The following is a 15,437-nucleotide window of genomic DNA, read 5'->3' as shown; positions in this document are numbered from 1 at the left end:
CTAGAGGGGCTCTGCAAATGCGACATGGCCCCCAGAAACCAATTCAGCAAAATCTGAGCTGCAAAATCCATATGGTGCTCTGTCCCTTCTGAGCCCTGCCATGGGTCCAAACAGCAGTTTATTACCACATATGGGGTATTGCCATACTCAGGAGAAATATTTTTAAGAATTTCGAAAGCCTTTTTTTTTTTAAGGTACCTGTTCAGTTCTGAAGTGGCTTTGAGGGGCCTATGAATTAGAAACCCCCATAAAACTTCATTTTTGAAAACTAGACCCCTCAAAGTATTCAAAACAGCATTTAGAAAGTTATTTTTAACCCTTAAAGCATTTTTTTTTTTCTGTAACACAGGTTTTACCAGAGAAACGCTACTAAATATGTATTGTCCAGATTCTGTAGTTTATAGAAATGTCCCACATGTGTGTCTAGTGTGCTCGTGGACCAAAACACAGGCCTCAGAAGCAAAGAAGTACCTAGTGCATTTTGGGGCCTCTTTTTTTTGTATTCGAATATATTATAGGCACCATGCCATGTTTGGAGAGGTGTTGAGGTGCCAAATCAGTAGTAATCCCCCAAAAGTCACCCCATTTTGGAAACTACACCCCTCAAGGAATTCATTTATGGTTGTTACCATTTTCACCTCAGTTGTTTCACAGCACGTATTTGAATTGGGCTGCGAAATTAAAAAAATTTCTATTTTTCCAATAAGATGTAATTTTTTATCAAAATGTCTTATTTTCACAAGGAATAAAATACCCCATTTTGTTGCCCAATTTGTCCTGAGTGCGACAATACCCCATATGTGGTGATAAACTGACGTTTGGGCCCATGGGAGGGCTCGGAACGAAAGGACCACCATTTGGCCTACTGGGGATTTTCTGGTGCGAAGTCATGTATGCAGAAGCCCCTGAGGTGCCAGTACAGTTAAAACCCCCAAGAAGTGACCCCATTTTCAAAACTACACCCCTTAAAGTATTCATCTAGAGGTGTAGTGAGCATTTTGACCGGAGACGTACGCCCCATAAACTGTAATGTGGGTTCTCCTGGTTACGGCAATACCCGCCATGTCGCTGTTATCAGCTGCCTGGGCACGCAGCAGGGCTCAGAAGGGAAAGATGAGGAAGATAAGCTGTGGAGTCAATCAGAGTAAGTAAAACTAGGGTAGATTGAAACTTAAGGGATGTATGATACATTTTAAAATACTCTTTCATTCAGAGCTCTGGTTTTTTGGGACACGTGTCACATTGATGTATTGTGTCCTCCTTTATCCCCCTCTTATAGCAGACTAAGCACCTCATTTTACTTTTTCCCTTCTTGCCAGTTTGGGGAACTTCTCCTGGAAAGTGATGCCCTGGTACGATGCATGTGGCCTCGCTTCCAGAAGTACTGGGTGTCCCCCCTTCCTGGTCCCTAAATATTAGTTTCTTGATAACCACCTCTTGAAATTCCAGGGAAGTTCCCGTCTGGCCTGTACATCGACGTAGCACGTACGCATTGTACAATGCCATCTGTATGATATGCACGGCCAGCTTCTTATACCACACCGCATGGCGCTGTAGGGCTTCACGACTTGATCTGGCAAGTCCACCCCTCCCATGTACCTATTGTAGCCCAGGATGCAGTCTGGTTTGGGGGTTTCTGTACTGGTACCTCGTACAGGTACATGGGTACTGGTGTGGCTATGTATTGTCAATACAAGGACATCTCTCTTGTCCTTGTACTTGACACACAATATGTTGCTGCTAGATTGTGCCCTGCTCTCACCCCTTCTTGTTTGCCCAAGCAGTGTCTTAGGGAGGCCTCTCAGACTTCTTCTAGCAGTGCCGCAGTACTTCTGGAAGCGAGGCAGTTGAAGAGTGGGACGCTGGTATAAAAATTATCCAGGTAGAGGTGGTAACCCTGGTCCAGCAGTGGGTGCACCAAATCCCACACAATTTTTGCATTAACTCCCAGTAAGGGGAGGCAATTTGGGGGCTGAATACTGGTGTATATATCCTAAATTTATAGGTACAGATGCGCTCTCGCACAGTTTATACATTTTCTTGCCCTCTTACATGGCAGGTACTGGCGGAATTAAAGCCTCCCTTTAAAATGTACCAAGGACTCATCAATAGAAATACAATTCTCGGGGGTGTATGCTTCGGAAAACCGTGCACTGAAATGGTCTAACAGGGGTCTCCGTTTATACAAACTGTCAAAACTGGCGTCATCTCAGGGTGGGCACTGCTCATTATCAGTATAATGTAAGAAGCAAAGTATTTCATTTTATTTTTTTAAATTCCAGTTCAGTTCTGAAGTTGCTTTGAGGGGCCCATATATTAGAGACCCCTATCAAACACCCCATTTTAGAAACTAGACCCCTCAAAGTATTCACAACAGCATTTAGAAATCTTATTAACCCTTTTAGGTGTTTCACAGGAATTTAGAGCAAAGTAGAGGTGAAAATTAATTAATTAATTAAATTAAATTTATTAGGCACCATGTCCGATTTGAAGCGGTCTTGTGGTGCCAAAACAGTGGAAACCCCCCAAAAGTGACCCTATTTTGGAAACTAGACCCCTTGAGGAATTCATTGTAGTTTTCATGGGGGGCATGCGACTTTTTGATCAGTTTTTATATTTTATTTTTGAAAGGCGTGGTGACTAAAACACAGCAATTCTACTATTGTTTTCTATTTATTTATTTTTTACCGCGTACACCGTGCGTTATAAATGACATATTCATTTTATTCTGCGGGGTGATACGATTACAGCGATACCATATGTTTATAGTTTTTTTTATGTCTTATGGCGTTTGCATAAATTATTTTTTACAAAAAAGTATTTTAAGAGCCATAACTTTTTTATTTTCCGATGAAGAAAGCCGTGCGAGGACTTGTTTTTTGCGTAACGAACTGTAGTTTCGATCATTACCATTTTTAGGTACATGCGACTTTTTGATCTCTCTTTATTCCATTTTTTGAGAGGTGAAGTGGCCAAACTATTTTGATACTGGTACGGTTTATTATTCTTTTATGGCGTTTACCGTGCTGGATAAATAACAACATCATTTTGTAGTTCAGGCCGTTACGGACGCGGCGATACCAATTATGTATAGTTTATTTGTTTATATTTATTAATAATAAAGGACCGATAAGGGAAAAGGGGGATTTTTACTTTTATCACTTTCAAAACTTTAATTTTCTTATTTTTTCACAACCTTTTTTTTTTTTACTTTCTTTTTACTTCATTACTTTGTCCCACTAGGGAACTTGAGGGCAGGAGGCCCTGATCGCAATTCGAATACACTGCACTACATGCGTAGTGCAGTGTATTAGAGCTGTCAGCTAGTCAATGACAGCAAGCGTAGTGGGTCCTGACTTCGTCAGGATCCACTAGGCTTCCGTCGATGGCGTAGCCAGAGTCCATTGTTAGGATTCTGGTTGCCATAGTATCCATCACCGCCCACTATCACGGATCGGGCCGTCGATTGTGGCTTAACCCTTAAGAAGCCGCAATCACTATTGAACGCGGCTTCTAAGGGGTTAATCGGCGGGGGACTTCTGCGATCGGTCTCGGCACATTTGAGCTGTGATAGTCTGCTGTCTGAAACAGCAGCTGTCACAGCTCGTGAACGCGCAGGCGGAAAATGGCGCCGCATTTACTCCATGACCTACTATTAGGTCACTGAGCGTGAACATTAGCATGACCTAATAGTAGGTATATACTTTTCTAATAATTCTATATAATTTTCTAATTTTTTTATTTTTCAGAAAAAAAAGTTGATTTTCATCTTCACAGACTAATTCCAATAAATTCATCAAAAAACCTGTGGGGTCAAAATACTAACTATACCCCTAGATAAATTCCCTGAAGGGTTTTGTTTCAAAAAAATGGGGTCACTTGGGGGTTTCCACTGTTTTGGCACCACAAGACCTCTTCAAACCTGACATGGTTCCTAAACTATATTCTAATAAAAAGGAGGTCCCAAAATCCTCTAGGTGCTCATTTGCTTCTGAAGCCTGTGTTTCAGTCTATGGCCACATTTGGGATATTTCTAAAAACTGGAGAATCTGGGCAATAAATATGGAGATGCATTTCTCCGGTAAAACCTGTGTTACAGAATTTTTTTTTATTACATATAAATTTTGGCCAAAAAAAAGAAATTTGAAAATTTCACCTCTACATTCCTTCAATTCCTGTAAAACGCCTAAAGGGTTGAAACACTTTCTGAATACTTTGAGGGGTGCAGTTCTCAACATGGGGTGTTTTATGAGAGTTTCTAATATATAGGGCCCTCAAAACCACTTCAGAACTGAACTCGTCCCTGAAAATATAACCTTTTCTTAAAAATGTGAGAAATTGCTGCTAAAGTTCTAAGCCTTGTAACGTCCTGGAAAAATAAACGGATGTTCAAAAACGATGCCAATCTAAAGTAGATATGTGGGATATGTTAATTAGTAACTCTTTTCTGTGGTATTCCTATCTGTTTTTCAAGCCGATACATTTAAAATGAGAAAAATCATAATTTCAGATTTTCTCAAAATTATCCTGTTTTTAACAAATAAGCAATGAATTTATCAACCAAATTTTTTCAATAACATAAAGTACAATATGTCACGAGAAAACAATCTCATAATTTATTGGATACGTAAAAGCATTCCGAAGTTATTACCACAAAGTGACACATGTCCGATTTGGGAAAAAATGGGTCTGGTCCTGAAGGCCAAAATGAGCTTGGTCCTTAAGCGGTTAAACATTAAGAAAATAGGGCAAATCCTTGAAAACAGAATATGCCTTTTTATAGGGATGGCATATTAAAAAGGCTCGGTCACCAGATTAGAAGTGGTTTTTATTTTGAACAAGATCATTATTGAGCAAGTTATGAAAAATGTTATGATTTATGCGAATTAGTTTCTTAATAGGCAACTGGCCGTTTTTTACCTTTTTACCAACTGGGGGTTGTAAAGAGAAGTGTGAAGCGGTTTTCTACATTACGGCGCCGATCAGATTATGTAGGGGATGGCGCATTTATAATCCGGTGACCGAGCCTCTTTAACCCCTTCCCCCTGCTTGTATTCTGGGCCCTAATGACAAGCCATATTTTCAGTTTTCCATCGTTACATTCGAAGAGCTATAACTTTTTTATTTTTGCGTCAACATATCTGTATAAGGTCTTGTTTTTTTCAGGACAAGTTCTATTTTTTAATAGCACCATTTTGGTGTACATATAATTTATTGATTAACTTTTTTGGAGGGGGGGTAGAAGAGAACCTGAAATTTCGCCTCCCTCTTTTTACATCCTAAATCTACGGTGTTTATCGTGTGGTATAAATAACACAATAAGTTTATTCAGCGGGTTGTTCCGATTGCAACGATACCAAATTTGTATAGATTTTCATTGTTTTACTACTTACACAGTAAAAACGCTTTTTTTTTTTTTTTTTTTTTTTTTTTTTTTAATAATTTTTTTTTTTTTTTTTTTAATAATTTTTTTTTTTTTGTCTCCATAACTTTTTTTTATTGTTCCGCCGATGCAGTTGTACGAGGGTTTGTTTTTTCGGGACGACTTGTAGTTTTTATTGGTACCATTTTGGACTAGATGCGACTTTTTGATCACTTTTTTTTTTTTTTTTTTGTCAGGATTAAAAGAAAACAGCAATTTTTCCATTTGTATTTTATTTTTTACGGCGTTCACCTTGCGGGTTAAATAATGTAACCGCTTTATAGTCAGGGTCCTTACGGACGTGGCGATACTAAATGTGTGTAACGTTTTTGCTTTATTTTGTTGTTTTTTTTACTAGTAAAGCATTTTGTAAGGGGAAAAAGTGGGGTTTTCATTCTTTTTTTTTTTTAACTTTTTTTTGTTAACTTTGTTCAACTTTTTTTTTTTTTTTATACTATTCCCACTAGGGGACTTTAATATGCGATCATCCGATCGCTATTATAATACACTGCAATACTTTTGTTTAAAACGGACAGGCATCTGCTGGGTCATGCCTCTGGCATGACCTAGCAGGCATTCGCTACAGGCCGACCTGGGGGCCTTTATTAGGCCCCCGGCTGCCATCGGAGACACAGACACTCGGCGATCTTATCGCCGGGTGTCGGTGGGATGAGACGGAGAGGGAGCTTGCAGCGCATGCTATTTAGCGCTGCATCTGAGGGGTTAAACGGGTGAGATTGATACTAATATCGATCTCACACGTTCGAGCAGGGATGCCCTCGGCTACCTCTGGTCTCTGAGAGCAGGGAGATTTAAAGGCTCCCTGCGCTGTTTATTTATCCTGATGCAGCGCCGTGAAACGGTTATTGCATCAGAATAAAGCCCACTAATGACCGCCGTGAAAAGGCTTATCGGCGGTCATTAAGGGGTTAATACCTCTTACTGGGTATTGGGGGTATGTGATCCGTGGAGACTAACAAAGCCAGAGGTTCCATCTTTCTCGTGTTCATAACTCATTTTTATTTCTATGCCACCGTTTCCATGTGTAAACACAACACACATTGAGGATCTTATCATTTATGTTTTTTAACCCCTTCCCTCGTTAGCCACTTTTGACCTTCTTGACAGACCCTCATTTTTCAAATTTGACACTTTGTGGTAACGTTGGAATGCTTTTACCTATCCAAGCGATTCTGAGATTTTCTCGTGACACATTGGACTTCGTGTTACTGGCAAAGTTTGCTCGATACATTCAGTATATAAATGTGGAAAACAACAAAATGTAGTGAAAAATTAGCATTTTTCTAATTTTAAATGTATCTGCTTGTAAGACAGGCAGTTATACCACACAAAATAGTCGCTAATTAACATCCCCCACATGTCTACATGAGATTGACATTATTTTTTGAACATCCTTTTTATATTTCTAGGACGTTACAAGGCTTAGAACTTTAGCAGCAATTTCTCACATTTTCAAGAAAATTTCAAAAGGCTATTTTTACAGGGGCCAGTTATGTTGTGAAGTGGTTTTTAGGGCCTTATATATTAGAAACCTACCATAAGTCGCCCCTCAAAGTATTCAAAACCGCATTTAGAAAGTTTCTTAACCCTTTAGACGTTTCACAGGAATTCAAAACCAAAGTAGAGGTGAAATTTACAAATTACATTTTTTTGTTTCAGAAATTCATTTTTAATTCATTTTTTTTGTAACACAAAGTTTTACCAGAGAAACACAACTCAATATTTATTGCCCAGGTTCTGCAGTTTTAGAAAATATCCCACATGTGGCCCTAGTGTGCTAATGGACTGAAGCACCGGCATCCGAAGCAAAGGAGCACCTAGTGGATTTTGGGCCTCCTTTTTATTATTAGAATATATTTTAGGCACCATGTCAGGTTTGAAGGGCTCTTGCAGTGCCAAAACCTTGGAAATCCCCCAAAAGTGACCCCATTTGGGAAACTACACCCCTTAAGGAAATTATTCATGGGTACAGTGAGCGTTTTGACCCTACAGGTTTATTGCAGAAATTATTGGAAATAGGCTGTGAAAATGGAAATTAACATTCTTTCAAAGAAAATGTAGGTTTAGCTAATTTTTTTTCTCATTTCCACAAGGACTAAAGGAGAATAAGCATCGCAAAATTTGTGAAGCAATTTCTCCCGAGCTAAACAATATCCCACATGTGGTCATAAACGGCTGTTTGGACACACGGCATGGCTTAGAAGGGAAAGCGTGCCATTTGGCATTCGGAGCTCAAATTTTGCAGGAATGGTTTGCGGCGGCCATGTCAAATTTGCAAAGCACCTGTGGGACCAAACAGTGAAAACACCAAAAAAGTGACTCCATTTAGGAAACTACACCCCTTGAAGAATCCATCTAGGGGTGTAGTGAGCATTTTGACCCCACATGTGTTTCATAGAATTTATTAGAATTGGGCAGTGAAAATAAAAAAAATCCCTTTTTCTTCAATAAGATGTAGTTTCAGCTCAATTTTTTTCATTTTCCCAACAAAAGAACCCCAACATTTGTAAAGCAACTTCTCCCGAGTACAGCAATATCCCATATGTGGTTATAAACGGCTGTTTGGGCACACGGCAAGGATCAGAAGGGAAGGAGCGCCATTTGGCTTTTGGAGCACGGATATTGCTGGATTGGCTTCTTGACACCATGTCGCTTTTGCAAAGCCCCTAAGGTACCAGTACAGTGGAAACTACCCAAAAGGGACTCCATTTGTGATACTACACCCTTTGAGGAATTTAGTGTAGTGAGCACTTTGACCCCACAGCGGTTTCATCGATTTTATTTGAATTGGGCAGTGAAAATATAACGTACCTTTTAGTGCGACATTTTTCATTTTCTCAAAAAAATAAAGCAGAGAAAGATCCCTAACATTTGTTAAGCAATTTCTCCCGAGTATGGTAATACCCCATATGTGGTTATAAATGAATTTTTGGGCACACGGCAGGGCTCAGAAGGGGAGGAGAGCCATTTGGCTTTCGGACTACAGATTTTGCTGGATTGGTTTCTGGTCGCATTTGCAAAACCCAAAACACCTGTGGGACCAAAACAGTGGCAACCCCCCCCCCCCCACAATTGACCCCATTTTGGAAAACTACACCCCTCAAGGTATTCACCTAGGGGTGTAGTGAGCATGTTAACCCCGCAGGTGTTTTTCATAAATAGAGTGCACTCGATATTGCAGAGTAAAAATGGGATTTTTCAATAGATATGCCAATATGTGGTACCCAGCTTGTGCCATCATAAAAAGACAGCTCTCTAATTATTATGCTGTGTTTCCCGGTTTTAGAATCAACCTACATGGGGCCCTAATCTTTTGCCTGGACATTTGACAGGGCTCAGGAGTGAGAGAATACCAATGCGAAATTGAGGCCTAATTTGGCGATTTACACAGAATTGGTTCACGATTGCAGAGGCTCAGATGGGAAATAATAAAAGAAACCCCCCAGAAGTGACCCCATTTTAGAAACTACACCCCTCAAGGCATTTATTAAGGGGTGTAGTGGGCATTTTCACCCCACAGGTCTTTTCCATAAATAAATGCGCTGCGTATGGTGCAAAGTAAAAATTCAAACTTTTCCCCAGAATTGCCAATTCAGTGGCAAGTATGTCGTGCCCAGCTTATGCCACTGGAAACATACATCCCAAAAACTGTTAAAAGGGTTCTCCAGGCTATGGCGGTGCCATATATGTGGAAGTAAACTGCTGTTTGGGCACGCTGTAGGGCTCAGATGGGTGGGAGCGCCATTTCGCTTTTGGAGCGTGGATTTTGCTTGGTGGTTTTGTTTGGAGTTTTACTGGTGTTTTCCATTTATAATGTGGGGCATATGTAAGCTGGGTAGAGTACATCAGGGGCATAGTCAGGGGGTATAATAATGGGGTAAACAATAAAATAATCCATAGATGTGTGTTACGCTGTGAAGCAATCCTTTCTGCACAGGCTGGTGTCTGACTGATAAATGGTGTCTTTACTTATCCCCCTTTTGGTCCGCACCTTTGCAGTTTGGGGAATTTTGCTAGGAAGTATTGTCCTGGTATAATACGGGCACCCTCGCTTCTATTAGATATGTTTGGGGCCCCCCCCTTACTGATTCCCTAATTTTAGGTCCTTGATAAATCGCCTCTTGAAACATATGAAATGTTCCCCTCTGATCTGCACAACTGCATATTTTTATTTCCTGATTTATTGGAACCGTAACTAATTTTATTTTTTTCATAGACTTAGTGGTATGAGGGCTGTTTTTTTTTTTTTGCAGGACGAGCTGTAGTTGTTATTGGTACCATTTTGGGATACATGCGACGTTTTGATCACTTTTTATCCTATTTTTTGAGAGGCAGGGTGCCAAAAAACTGCATTTCTGCCATCGTTTTTTAGGGGTTTTCTTTTATACAGAGTTCACCATGCGTTATAAATTACATGTTAACCTTATTCTGCGGGTCAGTACGATTCCGGCGATACCTAATTTATAGCACTTTTTTTATGTTTTACAACTTTTTGCACAATAAAATAACTTTTGTAAAAAGAATGTATTCTGTCACCATGTTGTGAGAACCATAACTTTTTAATTTTGTCGTCGACTACGATGTATGAGGGCTTATTTTTTGCGAGATGAGCTATAGTTTTTATAGGTACCATTTTTGGATACTTGCGACTTTTTGATCACTTTTTATTTCAATTTTTGTAGGGCAAAGTGACCAAAAAAACACATTCTGGCATTATTTTTTACGGTTTTTTTTAACGCCGTACCAGTCGCGGCGATACCAAATATGTATTGTTTATTTTTTTCAATAATAAAGGACTTGATAAGGGAAAAAGGATGATTGTGTTTTATTACTTAAAACTTTTTTTTTTTTTACAACTTTTCCATTTTTTTTTTCACTTTACTTTAGTCCCACTAGGGGACTTGAAGGTCCAACTGTCAGATTTTTTTTCTAATACATTGCACTACCTATGTAGTGCAATGTATTAGATCTGTCAGTCATTCACTGACAGCAAGCCGATTAGGCTTCGCCTCCGAGCGGGGCCTAATCGGCTTCTGTAATGGCAAACAGGAGGCCATTGTTAGGACTCCTGGTGTCATAATAGCAGTCAGCAGTCGTGCGATTGCAGGGCACAGCTGCCGATCTGCTAGCAACCACAAAGATGCAGCGATCGGATCCAATCGCTGCATCTGAGGGGTTATGGCAGGGATTGGAGCTAGCTCCGATTCCTGCCGTTACAAGTGGATGTCAGCTGTAACATACAGCGGATATCCACCGCTGATGACGCCGGCTCATATCCTGACCCGGTGCCATCTTTCCGGCAGCTACGGAAGCCTTTCAGGCTCCGCCTTCGGGTGGGGGCTGGAAGTTTTCCGTTCTAGGCACACCGGGTAGCCAGTATTAGGCCTCCGGTTGCCATTGCGGCCACCGACACCACGGCTATTTCATTGCTGGGGTGTTGATGAGCTGCAAGCACCTTAAATGTATCGATCGGTTTTGACGGCTACATTTAAGGGGTTAATGGCAGGGATCGAAGCTAACTTCGGTCCCCGCCGTTACAGCAAGATGTAAGCTGTCAGATACAGCAAGACATCCGGGGATGATGGCACCGACTCAGCTTCTGAGCCGGTTCCAAGCATTTGTCGTAAATATACGACATTTTGCGGGAAGCCCTGGCTTTCCATGACTTATGCTTACGACAAATGTCGGGAAGGGGTTAAAGCCTCATGCACACGACCGTCCATTACGGTACGCATACTATCTGAATTTCGGATAGTATAAGACACATTATGTTCTATGGGCCAATGCACACGACGTGGTTTTCACGGTCCATGCATTGGCCGGGAGTCCGGACTGCAAAATTATAGGACATGTCATTTATGGGCCGCATTTGCGGTCTGTGATGTTTAGAGTCAATGCACATCTTCTATGTGCACGCTCCGTGATTATAAATAACACTCCACGGCCGTCTGTGCACATAATCGCAGGCAGTGTGCATGAGTCGTAACCCTTTAGTGAACAGCCTTTCTAAGGCCTTTATGACTGAGCAATTTTTTTCTGTGTTTTTTAGTCGTCACATTCAAACATCTAGAACTTTATTTTTCCATAGACAGCTGTTAGAGGATTTATATATTATTATATATTTTTTTTCTTTTGCAGGGTGAGCTGTATTTTTTAATGACACCGTTTTGGGGCACAATGTTTTTTCCCCCTACTTTTTCATTAGAGAATACCGCATTTACACCATTGTTCTTGGATTTCAATATAATGCAAATTACTTTTATTCCATGTGTTGATGGAATTACGGCTATACCAAATATGTATTGTTTTTTGTTTTACTACAATAAAAACACTTTCAAATAAAAATGTTTTTGCATTGCCGCATTCCAAGAGCCATTAAGTTGTGTTTTTTTTCACATTATTTTTTAAAGGGAAGGTGTCATTTTTTTTATCCTATTGCTTTTAATATGATATAAATTGTATTTATTTGTGTTCCCATGTTCTACTTTTTACATTGTTCTTACTTTTACTTCTCTATGGGGGCTGCCTTTTTTTTTCATCTCTGTATGTCGATTAACGACACATACAGAGATGGAATACGGCACATACAACCCCATAGAGAATGTGAACGGAAGCAGTTCCATTCTTAGAAGCGTACGCAGTCTGTGTGGGAACGGCGCATGCTCTGCTCCCACACAGACCAAAACGAAGTTCGTTCGCAGAGCGAAATCTGGTGCCATTTTCATGTGGACAGGAAGACTCTGCCGGACAGTCAGATGACGACTTCCGGCCGCGGCTTCCGGCCATATGTTCAGGCGCAAGGAATAGGAGTGTAGACCAGCGGAGGCTGCGGCAGGTAATTTTATGTTGGTGTATGTGATGTGTGTATTATGTTTGTGTGTTATATACGGTCTGCTGAGCCCTGTATTTAATCCTCCTACACTGTTCAGTCGCTCAGAAAATGGCGGCACACAGTGTAGAAGGTTTGAAGATTCAAACCCTTCCTTTTCCTGGCACTAGCCAGAAGGGAGGGGGGGGGGATTGTGTGAGGACACTAGAGGAGAGTGTGTCTACCCAAAATTTGCAGCATACATCAATGAGGTTGCTTTACCACATTGACCATTCTGCAATTTTGGGAGCTGCTCCCTCTAGTGCCCAGCACATGGAAATGTTATTTCCTGACTTGTGAAAAAATTAAAACAATGTGTAATCACCTAAATAAGGTTTAACTGAAAAAAAATCTAAAACTTCTAGCGGCACATTCCATTTAAATGACTGGTGTCGCAGATTTTTTTTTTTTTTATATCAATTTGCTTTAAAGGGAATGTGTTGCCAGCAAAACATGATTTTTTTTTTTTTATTTTTTTTTAGTTAAACAATTAGTGTATAGGTGATTAAACATTGTTCTAATTTTTTTTTTTTTTTTCACGAGTCAGGAAATATTATAAATTGGATTCTAAGTTATAATATTTCCCATTTTTGGTCACTAGATGGAGCCATTCCCAAAATTGCAGCATTGCATGTGGTAAAGCAACCACATTGCTTTATGCTGCAAAATTGGGTAAAAAGCCCTCGCTCTAGTGAGCTCTCAGCATCCCCCCCTCCTTTATCCTGGCTACTGCCAGGATAAACAAGGGGATTGAACGGTCTAACCTCCTACACTGTGTCACCATTTTTTGAGCTAACACACAGTGTAGAAGGTTTACATACCGTAGTAAACACACACAAACACGAACATAGATAGAAATCTCTTACCTGCTCCTGCCGCCGCGGCTCCCTCCGGCCCGTCCGCTCCGTCTGCTGCCGCTGGTCCAAGTGCACAAGTCCGGAAGCCGCGACCGGAAGTAGTAATCTTCCGGTCCACAGGAAAATGGCGCCGGACGGCGCGCATTTCAAATTGGACTGTGTGGGAGCGGCGCATGCGCCGTTCCCACACAGATGGCGTACACAGAAGTGGATGGAACAGGCCCCGTTCGCAGTCCCTATGGGACTGGAGCTGCCGTATTCCATGTCTGTATGTGTCGTTAATCGACACATACAGAAATGGAAAAAAAAATGGCAGCCCCCATAGGGAAGAAAAAGTGTAAAAATAAGAAAAAGTAACACACAAACACACAAATTAATCTAAACGTTTTTAATAAAGCACTAACATCTTTAACGTATTAAAATTTTTTTTGTGGTAACACTGTTCCTTTAAGTGTTTTATTAAAATACATATTTGTGTGTTTTTTACTTTTTTTTTCTAACTTTTACTTCACTATGGGGGCTGCCATTTTTTGTTTCATCTCTGTATGTGTCGATTAACGACATACAGAGATGGAATACGGCACATACATCCCCATAGAGAATGCGAACGGGAGCCGTACGCATTCACTATGGTGTACGCCGTCTGTGTCATAACGGCGCATGCGCCGCTCCCACACAGTCCAAATGGAAGGTTTTCGGCCGAGCGATATCCGGCGCCACTTTCTTGTGGACCGGAAGCCGCGGCCGGATAGTAAGATGACTACTTCCGGTTGCGGCTTCCGGACGTGTTCAGAAGCGATCTGAGGTGGCGGCGGCAGGAGCAGGTAAGTTATGTTTGTCTTTATTCGTGTTTTAGTGTGTGATTACCACTGTATGTAAGCCTACTACACTGTGTATTCGCTCAAAAAATGGCGGCACACAGTGTAGGAGGTTTGAACATTCAATCCCCTCCTTTCTCCTTGCACTAGCCAGGATAAAGGAGGGGGGATTGTTTGAGGATACTAGAGCGAGTGTGTCTTCTCAAATTTTGCAGCATAAAGCAATGTGGTTGCTTTACCACATGCCAATGCTGCATTTTTGGGAATTGCTCCCTCTAGTGACCAGCACAGGGAAATGTTATAAATTAAAATCTAATTTATAATATTTCCTGACTTGTGAAAAAATTAAAACAAATTAGAACAATGTCTAATCATGTAAATACTAACTGTTTAACTAGAAAAAAAGAACTTTCTAGCGACACATTCCCTTTAAAGAGGCTCTGTCACCACATTGTAAGTGCCCTATCTCCTACATAACGAGATCGGCGCTGTAATGTAGGTGACAGCAGTGCTTTTTATTTAGAAAAAAGATGCATTTTTACCACTTTATGAGCGATTTTTAGCTTTATGCTAATGAGTTCCTTAATGCCCAAGTGTGCGTGTTTTTACTTTAGACCAAGTGGACGTTGTACAGGAGTGTATGACGTTGACCAATCAGTGCCATACACTACTCTCCGTTCTTTTACACAGCACTAGCGATATCGCTATGTGCAGACACATAAACACACTATAACATTACTGCAGTGTCCTGATAATGAATATACATTACCTCCAGCCAGGACGTGATGTGTATTCAGAATCCTGTCACTTCTGTAACGTCTCTGTGAGATTTACAGTAAGGCAAGCGTAATAGCGAGAGATTACGATGTAACCTGTCATTTCAAACGAGATTACGTTTGCCTTGCTGTTATCTCACAGAAAAGATTCAGAAGTGTCAGGATTCTGAATACACATCACGTACTGGCTGGAGGTAATGTATATTCATAGTCAGGACACTGCAGTAATGTCCGTATTTGTGTATGTGGCTGCACATAACGATATAGCTATATCGCTAGTGCAGTGTAAATGAATGGAGTGAAGCGTATGACGCTGATTGGTCAGCGTCATACACTCCTCTGTACAACGCCCACTTGGTCTAAAGTAAAAACACGCCCACTTGGGCATTAAGAAACTAATTAGCATAAAGCTAAAAATCGCTCAGAGTGGTAAAAATCGTTTTTCTAAATAAAAAGCACTTCTGTCACCTACATTATATCGCCGATCTCCTTATGTAGGGGAGAGGGCACTTAAATAGGCTCTGTCACCACATTATAAGTCTCAATCTTGTTTCTGATCGCTTAAATACTGCTTTGGAATACTTTAGTTTTACACTGACAGGCAATAATTCTTTGGTATACTGACAGGCATGAGGCGTGGACTAATAGGCATGCTGCGAGGGGTTAAATGGCCGC

The 15,437-nt window shown here is 40.7% G+C and overlaps 1 protein-coding gene across 2 annotated transcripts in view; it reads left to right on the top strand.

The window, feature by feature from the left end:
• Window positions 1-15,437, top strand: part of AHCTF1 (AT-hook containing transcription factor 1) — a 224,478-nt gene that overhangs the window by 79,217 nt on the left and 129,824 nt on the right. The gene's annotated exons all lie outside the window — the stretch shown is intronic.

Source organism: Rhinoderma darwinii, chromosome 4 (genome assembly GCF_050947455.1).
Source record: "Rhinoderma darwinii isolate aRhiDar2 chromosome 4, aRhiDar2.hap1, whole genome shotgun sequence".
Taxonomy (NCBI): Eukaryota; Metazoa; Chordata; class Amphibia; order Anura; family Rhinodermatidae; genus Rhinoderma; species Rhinoderma darwinii.
The sequence above is the reverse complement of the archived record's forward strand: the minus strand, read 5'-3'. Positions and strand labels throughout refer to the sequence as shown.